The sequence below is a fragment of the Pristis pectinata genome, chromosome 5 (assembly GCF_009764475.1).
Source record: "Pristis pectinata isolate sPriPec2 chromosome 5, sPriPec2.1.pri, whole genome shotgun sequence".
NCBI classification, from domain to species: Eukaryota; Metazoa; Chordata; class Chondrichthyes; order Rhinopristiformes; family Pristidae; genus Pristis; species Pristis pectinata.
Window position 1 is genome coordinate 96625237 of NC_067409.1, and position 14702 is coordinate 96639938.

The 14702-nt window shown below is 38.5% G+C and overlaps 1 long non-coding RNA gene across 1 annotated transcript in view; it reads left to right on the forward strand.

Moving 5' to 3' along the window:
* Window positions 1-6402, forward strand: part of LOC127570175 (uncharacterized) — a 30700-nt gene extending 24298 nt beyond the window's left edge. Inside the window, exons 2-3 of the long non-coding RNA XR_007956314.1 lie at window positions 5863-5928; window positions 6224-6402. This is a non-coding gene — a long non-coding RNA (uncharacterized LOC127570175). The remainder of the gene's footprint in view (window positions 1-5862; window positions 5929-6223) is intronic.
* The last annotated feature ends 8300 nt before the right edge of the window (window positions 6403-14702 follow it).

Genomic DNA, 14702 nt, shown 5'->3' on the forward strand with positions numbered 1-14702 from the left:
ATAAGTCAGACTTTTTACCTACTGCACCAATCCAGACCATGAATTATTTAGGTCAGGTGCCTGATGTATACCCAGGCCACTTTTATGCATGGTTAACTTTATTCTCATTCACCCAGGTTAAAATTGTGGCTTTAGTCTTTCTGACCGTGGCATCGCACACTTTCAATGTGGTGAATTAATTTAACTTTGGCTGGTGGAGAAATACCAATTGCCTGAATACAAACTGACTCAGAAAGTAGAATCAGAGGGTGATGTTGGAATAATTAATTAATGGATAATTTGGCTCTTTTATCAAATAATCCTACAGCTATGCCAGTTTGATAGACTGTGAATGAGGACTAGCATGGAATTTATCTTTTTCTGCTCTGCTCAGTTTCCTGTCATCGTACAGCCTACCTTATCATTTATTACCCTTCATTCACACTATCAGTATATCAGTACTCTTGGGGGTACAATTAATTTTTATATTCTCTAACATAAAAGCAGTAACATCTAGCACTGTGGCACACCATTGTTAACTGCTTACATGAAAATGAGGCCCTATGGAACATTAAGCGTCACAATTATCCAATTACAAGGAAATAGCAAACAGCTAATATTCCTTTCCCTCACTGAAGTTACTTTGAAAAGTGGAATGATTCACAATAACAATACCTAGACCAGAGAATTTAACCTAATGCAACTTATTTTATGAAATGACAAGCTCTTTTTTTGTGGGAATAAACAAAGGGCATCATCTCAGGAGATAAACAGACAGAGGATTAGTTTTATAGATTGGACTGACTCCAAGTGTTTTCTTTAGGTTTAACTTTACTAAGCAAATGCTTTATAGCCTGAGCAAACAATTAAAAGGAGATTTGAAGTGTCATGAACCAACCAATTGTGACTTTTAGTGCTAAGGCTACGAACAGTAGCACTCATTTAACATGCTACTGGTAGCTTGCATTCCCCCAGTGGGAGTTTAGTCAAGCTGTAATAGTAAACCACTGACTCAAGGCACCAAGTGAAGGTATACCTGATAATCTAGACTATATCTCTTAATTAGAATAAATTGTACACTCACTGAAATGCTGACAGGAAAAGGAACCCAGCTGCAGCAATGTAAACATAGAAGTCAATATATATCTGTTGTTCTCCCTTCACTTAACAAAATGAATCCAATGCATAACAAAATCAGATTTTACCAAAACCTAATCCATTTATTTTCTATTCACTTACCAGTGGTGGATAAGAACAAAGAATTTATTTTTAATTCTGCATATGGGAGCATTCGAACATCTTTGCAACTACAAAGTATGGACTAAAATACACTCTTTTTCTGGAGGTTCCAGAGGGAACTTAATCCAGGGGAATAAACCATAACTGCCCTAAAGCTCATGGTACTGCTTGATAGAGTTTCATTCTACTGGACACAGCAAACCTTATCATTATTTTGTAATGGTGATCCATTATAAATTTATACCTTTTTTTCAACTTTTATTCTAATATTCAATAAGTACATTCAATTGCACAATTGGTCGTGATCATAGCAGATCTGTAATTATGTTATATCTTCAGTGAATAATTAATATGCTTGGCTAAACCCTTTTTCTCTTTCATCAGAGTTGCATCTTTTGGAATTCTTATGCACCCATGCATATTTTTACTTTTCATCCAGGTCAAAAGTAAGCACCGTTTGCCAGTGGAGTTGGTCCAGATTCCTTTTGAAGACAGTCAGTCTCTTTTATATATCCTAGGCTAGATAGTTAATTTTCTTTTGAGATCTCTCCCTGTGTTCACTCTGTTCTTCTCTCCCATTGGAGATAAGAAAATATTAAGCTTAACCTCCTTTTTGATCATTTAAATTACATCAGAGATATTTCAATGCCGATATTTCCCATTGCCTTATTAGTGAGAAAAATACCATGTTTCTTCCTCCTACCTTGTTGGAAGGAGGCATGAAGTGATTACATTTGCATAATTCCACTTCAGATTGTTTTGCTGATTCCAGATTACTCTGTTAAAATACTTCTCATAACTTCTATTTAAACATTATCAGTTTTCTCAATTTCATTTTATTCCTTTGTGTTACCTGGGCTTTACTGGCAACAGCAGCATTTATTGCTCATCCGTAGTAACTTTGAAGTGGTTTTCTAGGCCATTTCAGAGGGCATTGCACCAGACCTGGAGCTGCACTTAGACCAAACCAGTGAAGTAGGTCAGACTTCCTTTGAAAAAAAGACATTTACGAACCCAATATGTTTTAAGAACAGTTTGATAATTTTGTGATCACCACGAGTGATAACAACTTTTCAGTCCAGATTATTTAACTAGAAGCAGTTAATTACCCCAGTTGTCAAAGGGGGATTTGAATTCGTATCTCTAAGTCATTAATCCATGCTTCTAGGTTGCTGACTGGAGGAAAAATTCAGGCACGACACAGGGAGAGAATCTTACCTTTGTCCTTAAACGCATTAGTTCTCTGCCGTACCTACATTATTTCCTGGTTGCACGCTCTCAGACCTATCGGGTTAACGTAGTCCAGCAACTGGAGATTTTATTTTGAAAGAAATCCTAGTCTATTTGCAGGAGAATTAATCGGAAAACATGTTTCTCAGTCCTAAAATTGATACAGGCTGAAAGACAATATTGATTTAATCTCACACAGGGCAAATTACAACATGATGAGGATTGAATCTGTGACAAACTGTGTCCTTTGGTCCAACTTGTCTGGAACTTCTCAAAACCCATTAGAAGTTTGTTTTTAAGATGACAATCCCATTTTTGCTTTGCCTTTGCAGAATTCTGAGACCATACCAAATTTTGTACATTTTCAAATTAAGTGCAGGTGGCACCACTACATGGGGGTTAAATGGCCTCCTGTAAGATTGTGTGAGTGTGTTTGCTATCCTTGCAGTGAACATGGAAAGCTGAAAGAAATAGGAACAAAGGAGTACAGGAGTGGAGTAGGCCCATTTGGCCCTTCCCTACCCTTTAGTACACCATTGCTAATCTTGACTTACATTCATATCATTGTCTATATCCATGTCCTTTAATACCTTGGGTTATCGAAAGTCCTCAGTTAAAATTAACAATTAACTCACTATCATCTGTTGTTTGCAGAAAACAGTTCCAAATTTCTATTACCCCCCTCTGTGTATATGTGTTTCTTCACTCCACTTGTGAAAATGAAAATCAAATAAAACTGCAGACACTGGAAATCTGAAATGAAAACTGAAAATGCTGCAAACACTCAGCTGGTCAGGCAGCATCCATGGAAAGATAAACAGGCCCAAGACCCTATTTAAGAATGAGGGAAGTCTGAACTTATCAAATTCCAATGAAGTGGTTTGGACCGAAAACATTAACTTGTGAAAAGCCTGGCCCCAAGTCTGGGACTCTCCAGCTTGGCGAATTGGTTGCTCTCCATTTACATTTCAGTTCTGATTAATATATTGAAAATGTCATTCAAATCAATTTTTAATTCCACAGAATGCAACCTCAGTGCCCTTTTTAATTTAGTCATCTGAAGGTACAATGTCCAGAACTACTGGTTTAATCTAACCAGGGGTTTGTAAAGCTGCAGCAGCGTTTCTATCCTTTCGCATTTCAGTCCTCTAAATATGAAAGCCAGCGTTACCTTAACATTTTGGAGATAACTACACTGGCTAACTAACTGACTTGTGCAGTTCCCCTAGAAGAAAGGAAAACACTAAAGCTCATCCAAAATAATGGATAAGACATGTTAATAAAAATTTAGGACAATTATAAAATATATAAGGCCAATAAGTTAAATACTTCCTGATTGACCAAGAGAAATATCTTAAAATATTAGTTATCATAGTCATAGAGTTGTACAGCATAGAAACAGATCATTTGGCCCATCAGGATCATACCAAACTTTTTGCCCATCCACACTAATCCCATTTGTTCCCACTTGGTCTATATTCTTCTGTACTTTGCCTGTCTAAATACCTCTTAAACAGTATGACTACATCTGACTCCACCACCTCCTCTGGCAGCGAGTTCCAGATATCAACCATTCTCTGTGTAAAAATAAAACTTCCTCCTCAAGTCCTCTTAAAAACTCATTCCCCTCACTTTAAACCCGTGCCTTCTTGTTTTTAATAACCCTACCATGGGGAAAAGATTCTGACTATCTAAGTTATCTATGCCTCTTATAATTTTTTATACCTCTATCAGGTCACTTCTCAGCCTCCTTCGCTCCAGGGAAAACTATCCAATCTCTTGCCATAACCAAAGCCCTCCAATCCAAGTAACATCCTGGTGAATCTCCGTTGCACACTCTCCAGTGCAACAACCTCCTTCCCATAGTGTGGCGACTAGAATGGCACACACACTTCAAGTGTTTTGTATAGTTCCAACATTTGTTTCAACAAAATATGCCCTGACTTATGAAGGCAAGCATGCCATATGCCTTCTTCACCACCCTACCTACCTGTGTTGCTACTTTCAGAGAACTATGAACTTGAACCCCAAGGTCCCTCATCAACATTCCTTAGTGCCCTACCACAGGGTATATGCCCTATAACTGGATATGTCCTATCCTATTTGACTTCCCAAAGTACATCACCTTGGATGTTGGGATTAAATTCCATTTGCCAACACTTCACCAAACTTTCCATCCGAACTACATCCTGCTGTACACTTAGACAACATTCTTCCCTATCATCAACTTTCGTGTCATCTGAAAACTAACTAATCCTACCTCCTGCATTCATATCCAAGTTGTTAATGTACAATCACAAAACAATAAGGGTCCCAACACAAATCCCTGCAGTACACCATGGCCACAGATTGGTGGTTAGTTATATCTGTTAAAAAAAATCAGGTAGCTAAAATGGCAGGACTTAAATCATTAGTGATTCTGTTTGTCGTTATTATCAGGACCTTTATTATTTGGATCAGAATGTTAAGTAACTGAACAAAATAGGACATTTGGGTCAAGATAAGTGGGAAGTGTTTGTATCCCAAGAATAACTGTCAGTTTCAATTTGCTTCAAAGTTAGCAAAATATCCTTTCTTGCAGCAAAAAATAACTAAGAGCTGTCTTTAAAGGCTGAATAATGCATTATAAATCTAGGAAGCTATTTTGGACCTGAACTTCCTGCACAATCTCAGAAGCTGTTTTATCCAATATTGGACAGGACTTAATGCACTCTTAATAGTTACCTTTGGTAGCCACTAAGCCACTTTGGTTACCTTTGCATATCCACTAAGCTCAAACTATTTTCTGGTCCCTATGTCTCCTGAGAATGGACTTCCTGCGATTCCTCAGTGAAGAATTAACTCTTAACTTCCACAGTTCATGGATCACCAGATTGTGTGGTTCACTTACAGGATTTATTGAGGTGACAGTAATTATTTGTTCTGAAAGACAACAGTAGAGAATTTCCAGTTTACTGCAATTGCAACAGTTTGTAATTCCACTAGTACATATTCACAAGGAAATGTTAGGAAAGACCTACATTAAATACCTTTCACATCAGCTCAAAATGCTTTATGGGAAAGTATTTTTGAAGTAGAGTGTAGGCAATTTCTCCTACTCTGATTTTAGTTCTGAAATTCAATCTGAATACATCCAGACAGGGAAAAAATAAATGCACAAATGCCTCACAAATAAGATAATATAAATGCAAGCACTATTAATGATAAAACATGCATTGTTATATGAAATTATCAAAGGTATAATATTAAATGTTGCAAACTATTGCACTCTAACAGGACCTCTGTATGATGTAGCTTATATGCTTTGACCCTTAAATGTAAATGCTGGCCTCTCTCCCCCTGCAGGTAGTCAATCTTGTTTGCAGTTGCAAGCTATCCCTTTAATTCTAAATATTCTTGATTTTCTAACTCTAGATGCCTTCAAACATAACTCACCATGCCCAACAGTCAGGTTATTCTGCTTCTGACTCCTCGCATTGTGTGAGTACCTTACGTGTTCTTACCCTTAACTACAGCTGCTTCTCTCTCTCCGATCATTCCTTACTTGGAATACAAAAATCGCACCCAAGATTATTTTGATTAACACAATCTTCCTTTTGATTGTACCACCCTTGCATCTTATTTGTCTGACATAGGAATCTTTGATACCCAATCATTCAGCACAGCAAAGATGCTTTGATGGAGAAAAGTTTTTTTTAAGTTTATCAACAGTCTTAAATTTGCTAACAAATGTTTCTACTACATTCTAACACTACACTCTAACAAACTTCTACAGACGTACTGTTGAAAGTATCCTGAGTGGTTGCATCATCATCTGGTATGGCAACTCGAATGCGCAGGAATGTAAGAAGCTGCAGAGAGTAGTGGACTCTGCCCATTACATCACAGGCACATCCCTCCTCACCATTGGTAGTATCTACAGAAGACAGTGCCTCAAGAAGGCAACATCTATCATCAAAGATCCCCAGCATTAAGTCCATGTCATCTTTTTGCAGCTACTTTCAGGCAGGATGTACAGAAGCCTGAAGTCCCACACCACCAGGCTCAAGAACAGTTACTTCCCTTCAACCATTCAGTTCTTGAACCAACTGGCAAAACCCTAATCACTACAGTTTAACAACACTATGCCCACTTTAATCACTTTGCACTAAAATGGACCTGGTGTTTTTTTGTTCTAATTGTGTTCTTTCTTGTAAAAATTGTGTATAATTTATGTTTAATTTATGTTTTTCTTGTGAATGCTGCTTATATAATGCAATGCGCCTGTGATGCTGTTGCAAGTAAGTTTTTCATTGCACCTGTGCACACATGTACTTGTGCATATGACGACAAACTTGACTTTCACTTTAATATTCACACTTCAAACACCCATTGAGGACTGAGCTAGACATACCATGGTTACCTTTTTATTTCTGCAATGGCTTATTACTTTGATGACATTGTCACATAGCATAAATCCAAATGAAAAGCTTGTCCTTTAAGTAAACACATACTAAAGGATTTCCTCTTCAGTTTGAAATGTTCAGCTCTGACATTGGGTCCACGGCACCTTGGGACAAGAATTTGAGTCAACTTTTTGGTTCACCATGAGTTATATAGGCATCTGATTATGGTGATCATTGTTTTAAGGTAGGAAACTTTGCAGTCAATTTGTATGCAGCAAGTTTCCAAAAATAGCAAGGGATGATGACCAGATAATTTGTTTTAGTCTTATTGTTTGTGAAACAACCATTGGCCAGGACCCCTGGGAATAATTTCCCTGAACCTACACCAAAGACTCCAGTAGGATCTTTTACATCCACCTGATAATTTCACCATTTCTTCTGATTGACTGCTTCTCCAGTGGTAGTACAAATATTCAAGGCTCTGGAGTGAGACTGGAACTGATAACCCCTGGATTTGGAAATAGATACTATCAACTGAGTCACAGCTGACACATACAAAGATACATATTTTGTTTGTCTTGGCTACACCTTCTATCTCCTTGTTAGTTTTAATTATTGATGAACTGTGATTTTCTTCATTGTCCTTGGGTCAAAATTCTGGAAAATCTTACCTCACAGCACTGTGCAAGTACCTTCAAATTATGAGGAACTGTGGTTCAAACATGCTGCCCATCACCATTTACACATTAGACTTTGGTCTTGCCAGCTCTGCCCACGTTTAAGGAATGGCATGTTTTATTTTTAAATGAAGCACAGATTGTAAATCCCGAGGTGCCATTTCAACATCAGTGTGAGCAACCTGGCACATCTCATGCAGCAAGATTTGATCTGGTTCTTCCAGTCTGCCACACTACTCTGCATTTTAGGATTCAGTTACAATGTCCCAAACTGCTATTTCCTAGGACAGTGTCCCAGCAAGGCATTGCCTCTTCTACCAATGCCATGTAGGAGTGAATTTTTGAGTGCAATGTCAACAACTGTCTTGTCAGAGCTCCCACATTTTAGATTCAATGTTAATCTATGTCGCTATTTAGATTCACGTAATTATAAAATATCCCATAACACTATTTGAAGAAGAGCAGGGGTATTTGTCTCAAATCCTTGGCAAAGTACATTTCTCAAAGAAGATCATTAGCTTGACTGATCACTTATCTCTTGCTCTGTGCAATTGGCTACCATCAAACAATAATGGCTTCATTGACTGTTTTGCACTCTGGACCGGCCTGAAAACTATGAAAGGGATGTTGTCTGCCTTCCTTCCTTCTCTCATTTTCTCTCCATTTCTATCTCCCTCTTTCTTTGTCTCTGCCTCTTTCTAATTTTATTTCTCTATTTTTCTCCTTCTCTTTCATTTTCTCTATGTCCTTCGCCAACTTTCTCCTTTAGCCTTTCTTTGTTCACCTTTTCTCTTTTACTATCTTGTGTTAATTTCTCCCTCTCTGTTTCTACTTCTATTTCTTCTCAGCTTGTAAAGCTTCAGTCAGAATTTATCCTTTCGCAGGCTGCACAGGAATTTTTAGATAGCACCAACATTCAAATAATTTCCTTCTCAATTTTCTACAATTTTACAGTCATCTGTTGTGTGGGAAAGTACATACCATGAAATTGTTAATTAACATAAAACACCAATATTAATGTCAATACACCATCATTTTGAGTGAATGTTTCATTTTAAGCATGCAGTTCCTGCCTCATGAATTTGCCCAAAGCACAATTTGTATCCAATAATCTCTTCAGTGAGATAGCCCATATGGACAATGCCATAGCCAGTTTGACTTGAGATGATTTGGTCACAGAGTCATCATCAAGTCACATAGTCGTACAGCACAGAAATGGGCTCTTTGGCCCATCATGTCCATGCCAACCTTTTTGCCCATCTATATAATCCCATTTGCCTGCATTAGGACGGTATACTTCTATACCAGTATTGTACTCTTCCTTCGGTAATTTCTCTCTTAATCAAGCTTGGTGACCACACTGCTCAAAACGACGGAAATTGATTCTGTACATGTGATTTATATGTAATAATTAAATGGTCACAAAACCTCAAGCTATTATTTATAAAAGGTGCTGCCAGTACACAATCAACAGTTTGAAGTCTAACCTTTTCCTGATGGCTAAAAGAATTCTTTGTGAAGCAAGTTTAGGTAGTTCAATATTGCATAAAACTACACTGAAAATCATTGCATTCATCACTACTAGTTGATGTTAATTGATGGTGCCATTTAGACAATTCACACAGATATCTGGTGTGAGAAATGAAATTGACATATTGGTGATATACGTGTGTTAACCGACTTTGTAGTTACTGGGACAATGCATTTAGAACAATCTTCTGTCCCTCACTGAGGAATCTAGCTGAGAAGCATTTAATTCAGATGTGAAACATACAGGAATTATTCATTTGTCAATGTGGCCAACTTTCAACATAAAGGGCACCACTTATACCATATACAAGCACTTATACCATATACAAGCACTTATACCATATACAAGTCAAATAACCTCACCTTCACCCCACAGAAAAATAGCATAACTCTATCCAGTGCAGACCAGAATTATCAGGTTCCAGGTCTCAAGAATAATCTTACCCAGACTAGAAGTGGTCCTTCAAATATTAAATGGGTAACAGACCCCTTATTAAAAAAAACTTGAATGTCATTTTAAATAAAGCTTGTAATTGAATATGTCTGTAGCAGTGAAGAAAGAGAAATGAGTGTGAGTGCTGACATGAATTGGTCCTGGAGATGGCAGCAGTGTGGAGCATAAAAAACGAAAGCTGTATTCATAGTCACAGCTAAAAATATACTTCTGTACTGTGTAATAGGACTGGGGTCTGGGGATGCTATAGAGTTAATATCTGTCTTTAAATGCTAAGGTTCAAATGGATTTTTGGATGGATGTATAGGTACCATTGCATTTTTTAAGATTGTATGCACATTGGCAACACATCATTCATTCTATCATTTAAGGAGTATGCTCTGCAAGCAATTATAAAACAGATTACTAAATTCCTATTGCTTTAGGATTCCTGTTTTGACCAGAATCATTGCATACCCTGATTTTCAGTCTTCCATGGTTGAATGGGTTTGGTTCATTAATTCATATGTCAGTAAGCCTCTGATTATCGTACCATGCTCATCCACCCACTTGCTGGCCTTGTATCTTTGAATCTGATTCTCTCCCTCCCACTCCTCGAACTATATGCCTGTGCTTCTCTTCTTCAGTGTTGCAGTCAGTTCCTTTCTGACAAACTAGAAAGCTTTCATTGAAGTCAAACTTCTTTTTCACCTTTAGCACAGACGTAAATTGGATGGGTTGGCAATCTGATGAAGCTTTCCTTTACAATCTGATCAAAAGATTTTGCTCACAACATCTGGCAATAGGATTCAATGTAACCTTCGTAAGAACATCTGAAGACCAGTGAAGATGAACGAAGATGGCCACTTACCTGCAAGGAGCATTAACTTACTTTCCTTTTGGATTCTACAAATACAGAGCTTGTTAAAGGGACATCATGGGGTTTGCTCCTCCTGATCTTAACTTATTTTTCAATTAGGTAGACTTTCTGGGAACTGCATGATTTTTTAAAAATAGGTTATCAACTACTGAGTGGCACTTCAAACATGGAAGGAACGAAGCAGAATGACTAGAATGGAGAAAGGTTATATTGCATTTTCACTGAGTGGAAAAAGACCAAGTAAAGGAGTGTCATTTTGTGTTATTGTTAAAGGCATAAAACATTGCAGCATTTTTTGAAAGAAGTATTCATAGAAATCTGTTTTTTTAGAAAGAATGAGCATCAATAATCTAACAGTCAGGCAGCATCTGAAAAAAGAATTAACATTTTAGCTCAGTGAAATGTCACCTGTTCACACTGTTTCACCCCCCACATATGCTTCTTGATCTGCGGAATATTTCTGCTTTTAGTTCAGGTTTCCAATCTGTCCAGTGTTTCATATTCTTTATGATCTGTAAATTGTGTTGGGAATTGATTTTTTTTTGGACTGTGGAAGATGATTCCCTGAAGAATTGATGACAGGTTCCAAGGTACTTCTTGTTGCTTCAGAGGAGCTGGTCCATTTGAGACTCTCCTTACATTGATTAGACATTTACCAGCATGTACCATCCACCCTGACCATGTATTTTGATGGAGTGGTCAATTTCATTGGACTTCACTAAAATAGCTACCTGCTTCTCTGCAATTTTGATTGCAAATAAATTGTCTGCTTTCTTTCCTTGAGTAGCTTGAGAATGGATTGTGTTGGAAGAATGATAGGGAAAGGTTTTTGAGAGGAAAATCAAGACTTTTTTAACTGAATGGAACATTACATATTCCCATCCACATTATGACAACAATAGATATATGAAAGTAATGAGGTAATAATGGGAAAATCATTTTGACCAACTTTCATGATTCATACCATAGCAAAAGTATATAAAGAGCATAAACAACAGGGGAAGGAATGGACCACAATACTCCACTAGTTTGTTCAACCATTCAATTAATCATGCTTGATCATTTATCTCAACGCTATTTTCCTCCCTTACCTTCCTATCCATTGATTCCTTAAATATACAAAAAACAATCATTCCCTGAGCAAGAGAAGAGATTCAAAATCATCTGAAGAAATCTTTCCTCCATATGGTTGTCCTCTTTCACCAAGTCTCTGACCCCTAGCCTCAGAGCTTCAGACAGGGGAAATGGCTTCTTAGCATCCATCCAGTCAATGCCTGCAACAGCAGGGTACATTTCAATGAAGTCACCTCATTCTTCTAAACTCCAGAGAACATACTGTATGTCCAATTTATTCAAACCCTCCTGTGCATCAACCTCCCATCTTAATAATCAACACTTTGCATATAGAATTGTGATCCTGGTGTCCAGGCTTTGCTAAGGGGAAAAAGGTAATGTTCCAGAAAGAAGGCACCTTCTTTTCATTAATCATACCAGGTAAAGTGTTTTACAACATCATTTTAAAAATAAACTGTCCAAGAAAGTCACTCATTCTCAGTGACAACAAAAAAATTATTCAGGATTGATGGTAGGGTAAGGCTTTCAATCTCTCCCTATCTATAAATAACCAGTCAAAATATCAGGACAAAACCAGCCCATTATTGCAAGGGTCCTTGAAGGGCACAAAGAAAATTACTGACAAGAATTCAGAGCTTTGAATTCAGAATCCCTTGCTGAGTGAAACTCAACTTGAAATTTCTCATTATGTATCATTATGATCAATTTCTCATTGTGGACCTTGACTAGGATTGGTTTGGAACTTCAACAGAAATAGTGAGGTTTCTCCTCTATTAGTATTCTTTACTCTTATGCCCACACCATTGGCAATAGTGGGTGAAACTATTTATTTTACTGAAGAATATAAGCATTTTCATTATCATCCATCTTGTACCATCATTAGCTCTGTATTCAACCCCCTTGTCTTTATGTTGAGTTAGCACATTAAATGTAATATCTATATTTACTAAATAGGATGCTGTGGCCACCTTAGATTGGATCCCATTAAGCTGGTGATGATATTGCATATTGCATATACATATCGTATACACAAGGCAATAACATATTGCACCATATGTTTAAAGGTGTTGACAAGAAGTTTGTTGCAACTTATCTTAATTTGTATTTGTTAGTTGAATATTCTGAGCATTTGTGGTACTCTGCTGTTAATTAATGATATCAATAACTACTTTAGAAGAATAAACATTTACAAATTTAGTTTTAGTTTAAGATATTTTTATTAGTCACATGTACATTGAAATACACAGTGAATTGCATCTTTTGCGGAGAGTGTTCTGGGGGCGGCCCGCAAGTGTCGCCATGCTTCCAGCGCCAACATAGCATGCCCACAACTTCCTAACCCGTATGTCTTTGGAATGTGGGAGGAAACCGAAAAACCCAGAGGAAACCCATGCAGACATGGGAAGAACGTACAAACTCCTTACAGACAGCACCTGGAATTGAACCCAGGTCGCTGGCCCTGTAATAGCGTTATGCTAACCACAACACTACCGTGCCTGAGTAGTTGTGATGTAGAACATGTATGCTGTAAAAGTGCAAAAGCAAAATGTTGCAGGTGCTGGAGATCTGAAACTAAACAGAAAATGCAGGTCCCTGTGGAGAGAGGGACAATGTTGGTATCATTGCATTATATATGATCTAATAATACTGGTTCAATTTCAAAGGAAACAACTCAAGGCAATTGGAAAATATTTTAGTTTAGGATAATGAATTATGTGCAATAAATTCTGCCTTATGAATGGCATGATAGAAAGCATCCTATCCGGATGTATCTCGGCTTGGTATGGCAACTGCTCTGCCCAGGACCGCAAGAAACTGCAGAGAGTTGTGGACACAGTCCAGCGCATCATGGACACCAGCCTCCCCTCCTTGGACTTGGTCTTGCTGAAGCAGCCAGCATAATCAAAGACCCCACCCCACCGTGGGTCATTCTCTCTTCTCTCCTCTTCCATCAGATAGAAGATACAGGAGCCCGAGGGCAGGTACCACCAGACTTAAGGACAGGTTCTACCCCACTGTGATAAGACTATTGAACAGTTGCCTTATACAATAAGATGGACTCTGACCTCACGATCTACCTTGTTGTGACCTTGCACATTATTGCACTGCACTTTCTCTGTAGTTGTGACATTTTACTCAGTACTGTTATCGTTTTTACCTGTACTACATCAATGCACTCTGTACTACCTCAATGCACTCTGTACAAACCCAATGTAACTGCACTGTGTAATGAACTGATCTGTACGATCGGTATGCAAGACAAGTTTTTCACTGTACCTTGGTACAAGTGACAATAATAAATCAATACCAATACCAATACCAAATCTTGAAAACTGAATTTAAAAATGGTTCAATTCTATCACTTTGAAAAATACTTATAGAACCATAGAACCATACAGCACAAAACAGGCCCTTCAGCCCACCATGTTGTGCCGTCCATCAAACCACCCTCACACTACCTAACCCCTTCCTCCCGCATATCCCCCCATCCCACACTCCTCCATATGCCTACCCAACAAGCTCTTGAACCTGTCCAATGTATCTGCCTCCACCACCACCCCAGGCAGTGCATTCCATGCACCAACCACTCTCTGGGTGAAAAACCTCCCCCTGACATCTCCCCTGAACCTCCCACCCATAACCTTAAAGCCATGCCCTCTCGTCTTGAGCATTGGTGCCCTGGGAAGGAGGCGCTAACTGTCTACTCTATCTATTCCTCTCAATATTTTATATACCTCTATCATGTCTCCTCTCATCCTCCTCCTTTCCAGTGAATAAAGCCCTAGCATCTTAAGCCTCTCCTCATATTCAATACTCTCTAATCCAGGCAGCATCCTGGTAAATCTCCTCTGCACCCTCTCCAACGCCTCCACATCCTTCCTATAATGAGGTGACCAGAACTGAACACAGTACTCTAAGTGTGGCCTAACTAGAGTTTTGTAAAGCTGCATCATCACCTCGCCACTCTTAAACTCAATCCCGCGATTTATGAAAGCCAACATCCCATTGGCCTTCTTAACTGCTCTTTCCACCTGTGAGGCAACTTTCAATGAACTGTGAATATGAACCCCCAGATCCCTCTGCTCCTCCACACTGACAAGTACCTTGCCATTTACCCAGTACTCTGCCCTGGAGTTTGTCCTTCCAAAGTGTACCACCTCACACTTCTCCGGATTGAACTCCATCTGCCACTTGTCAGCCCAGCTCTGCATCCTATCAATATCCCTCTGTAAGCTCCGACAGCCCTCCACGCTATCCACAACACCGCCGATCTT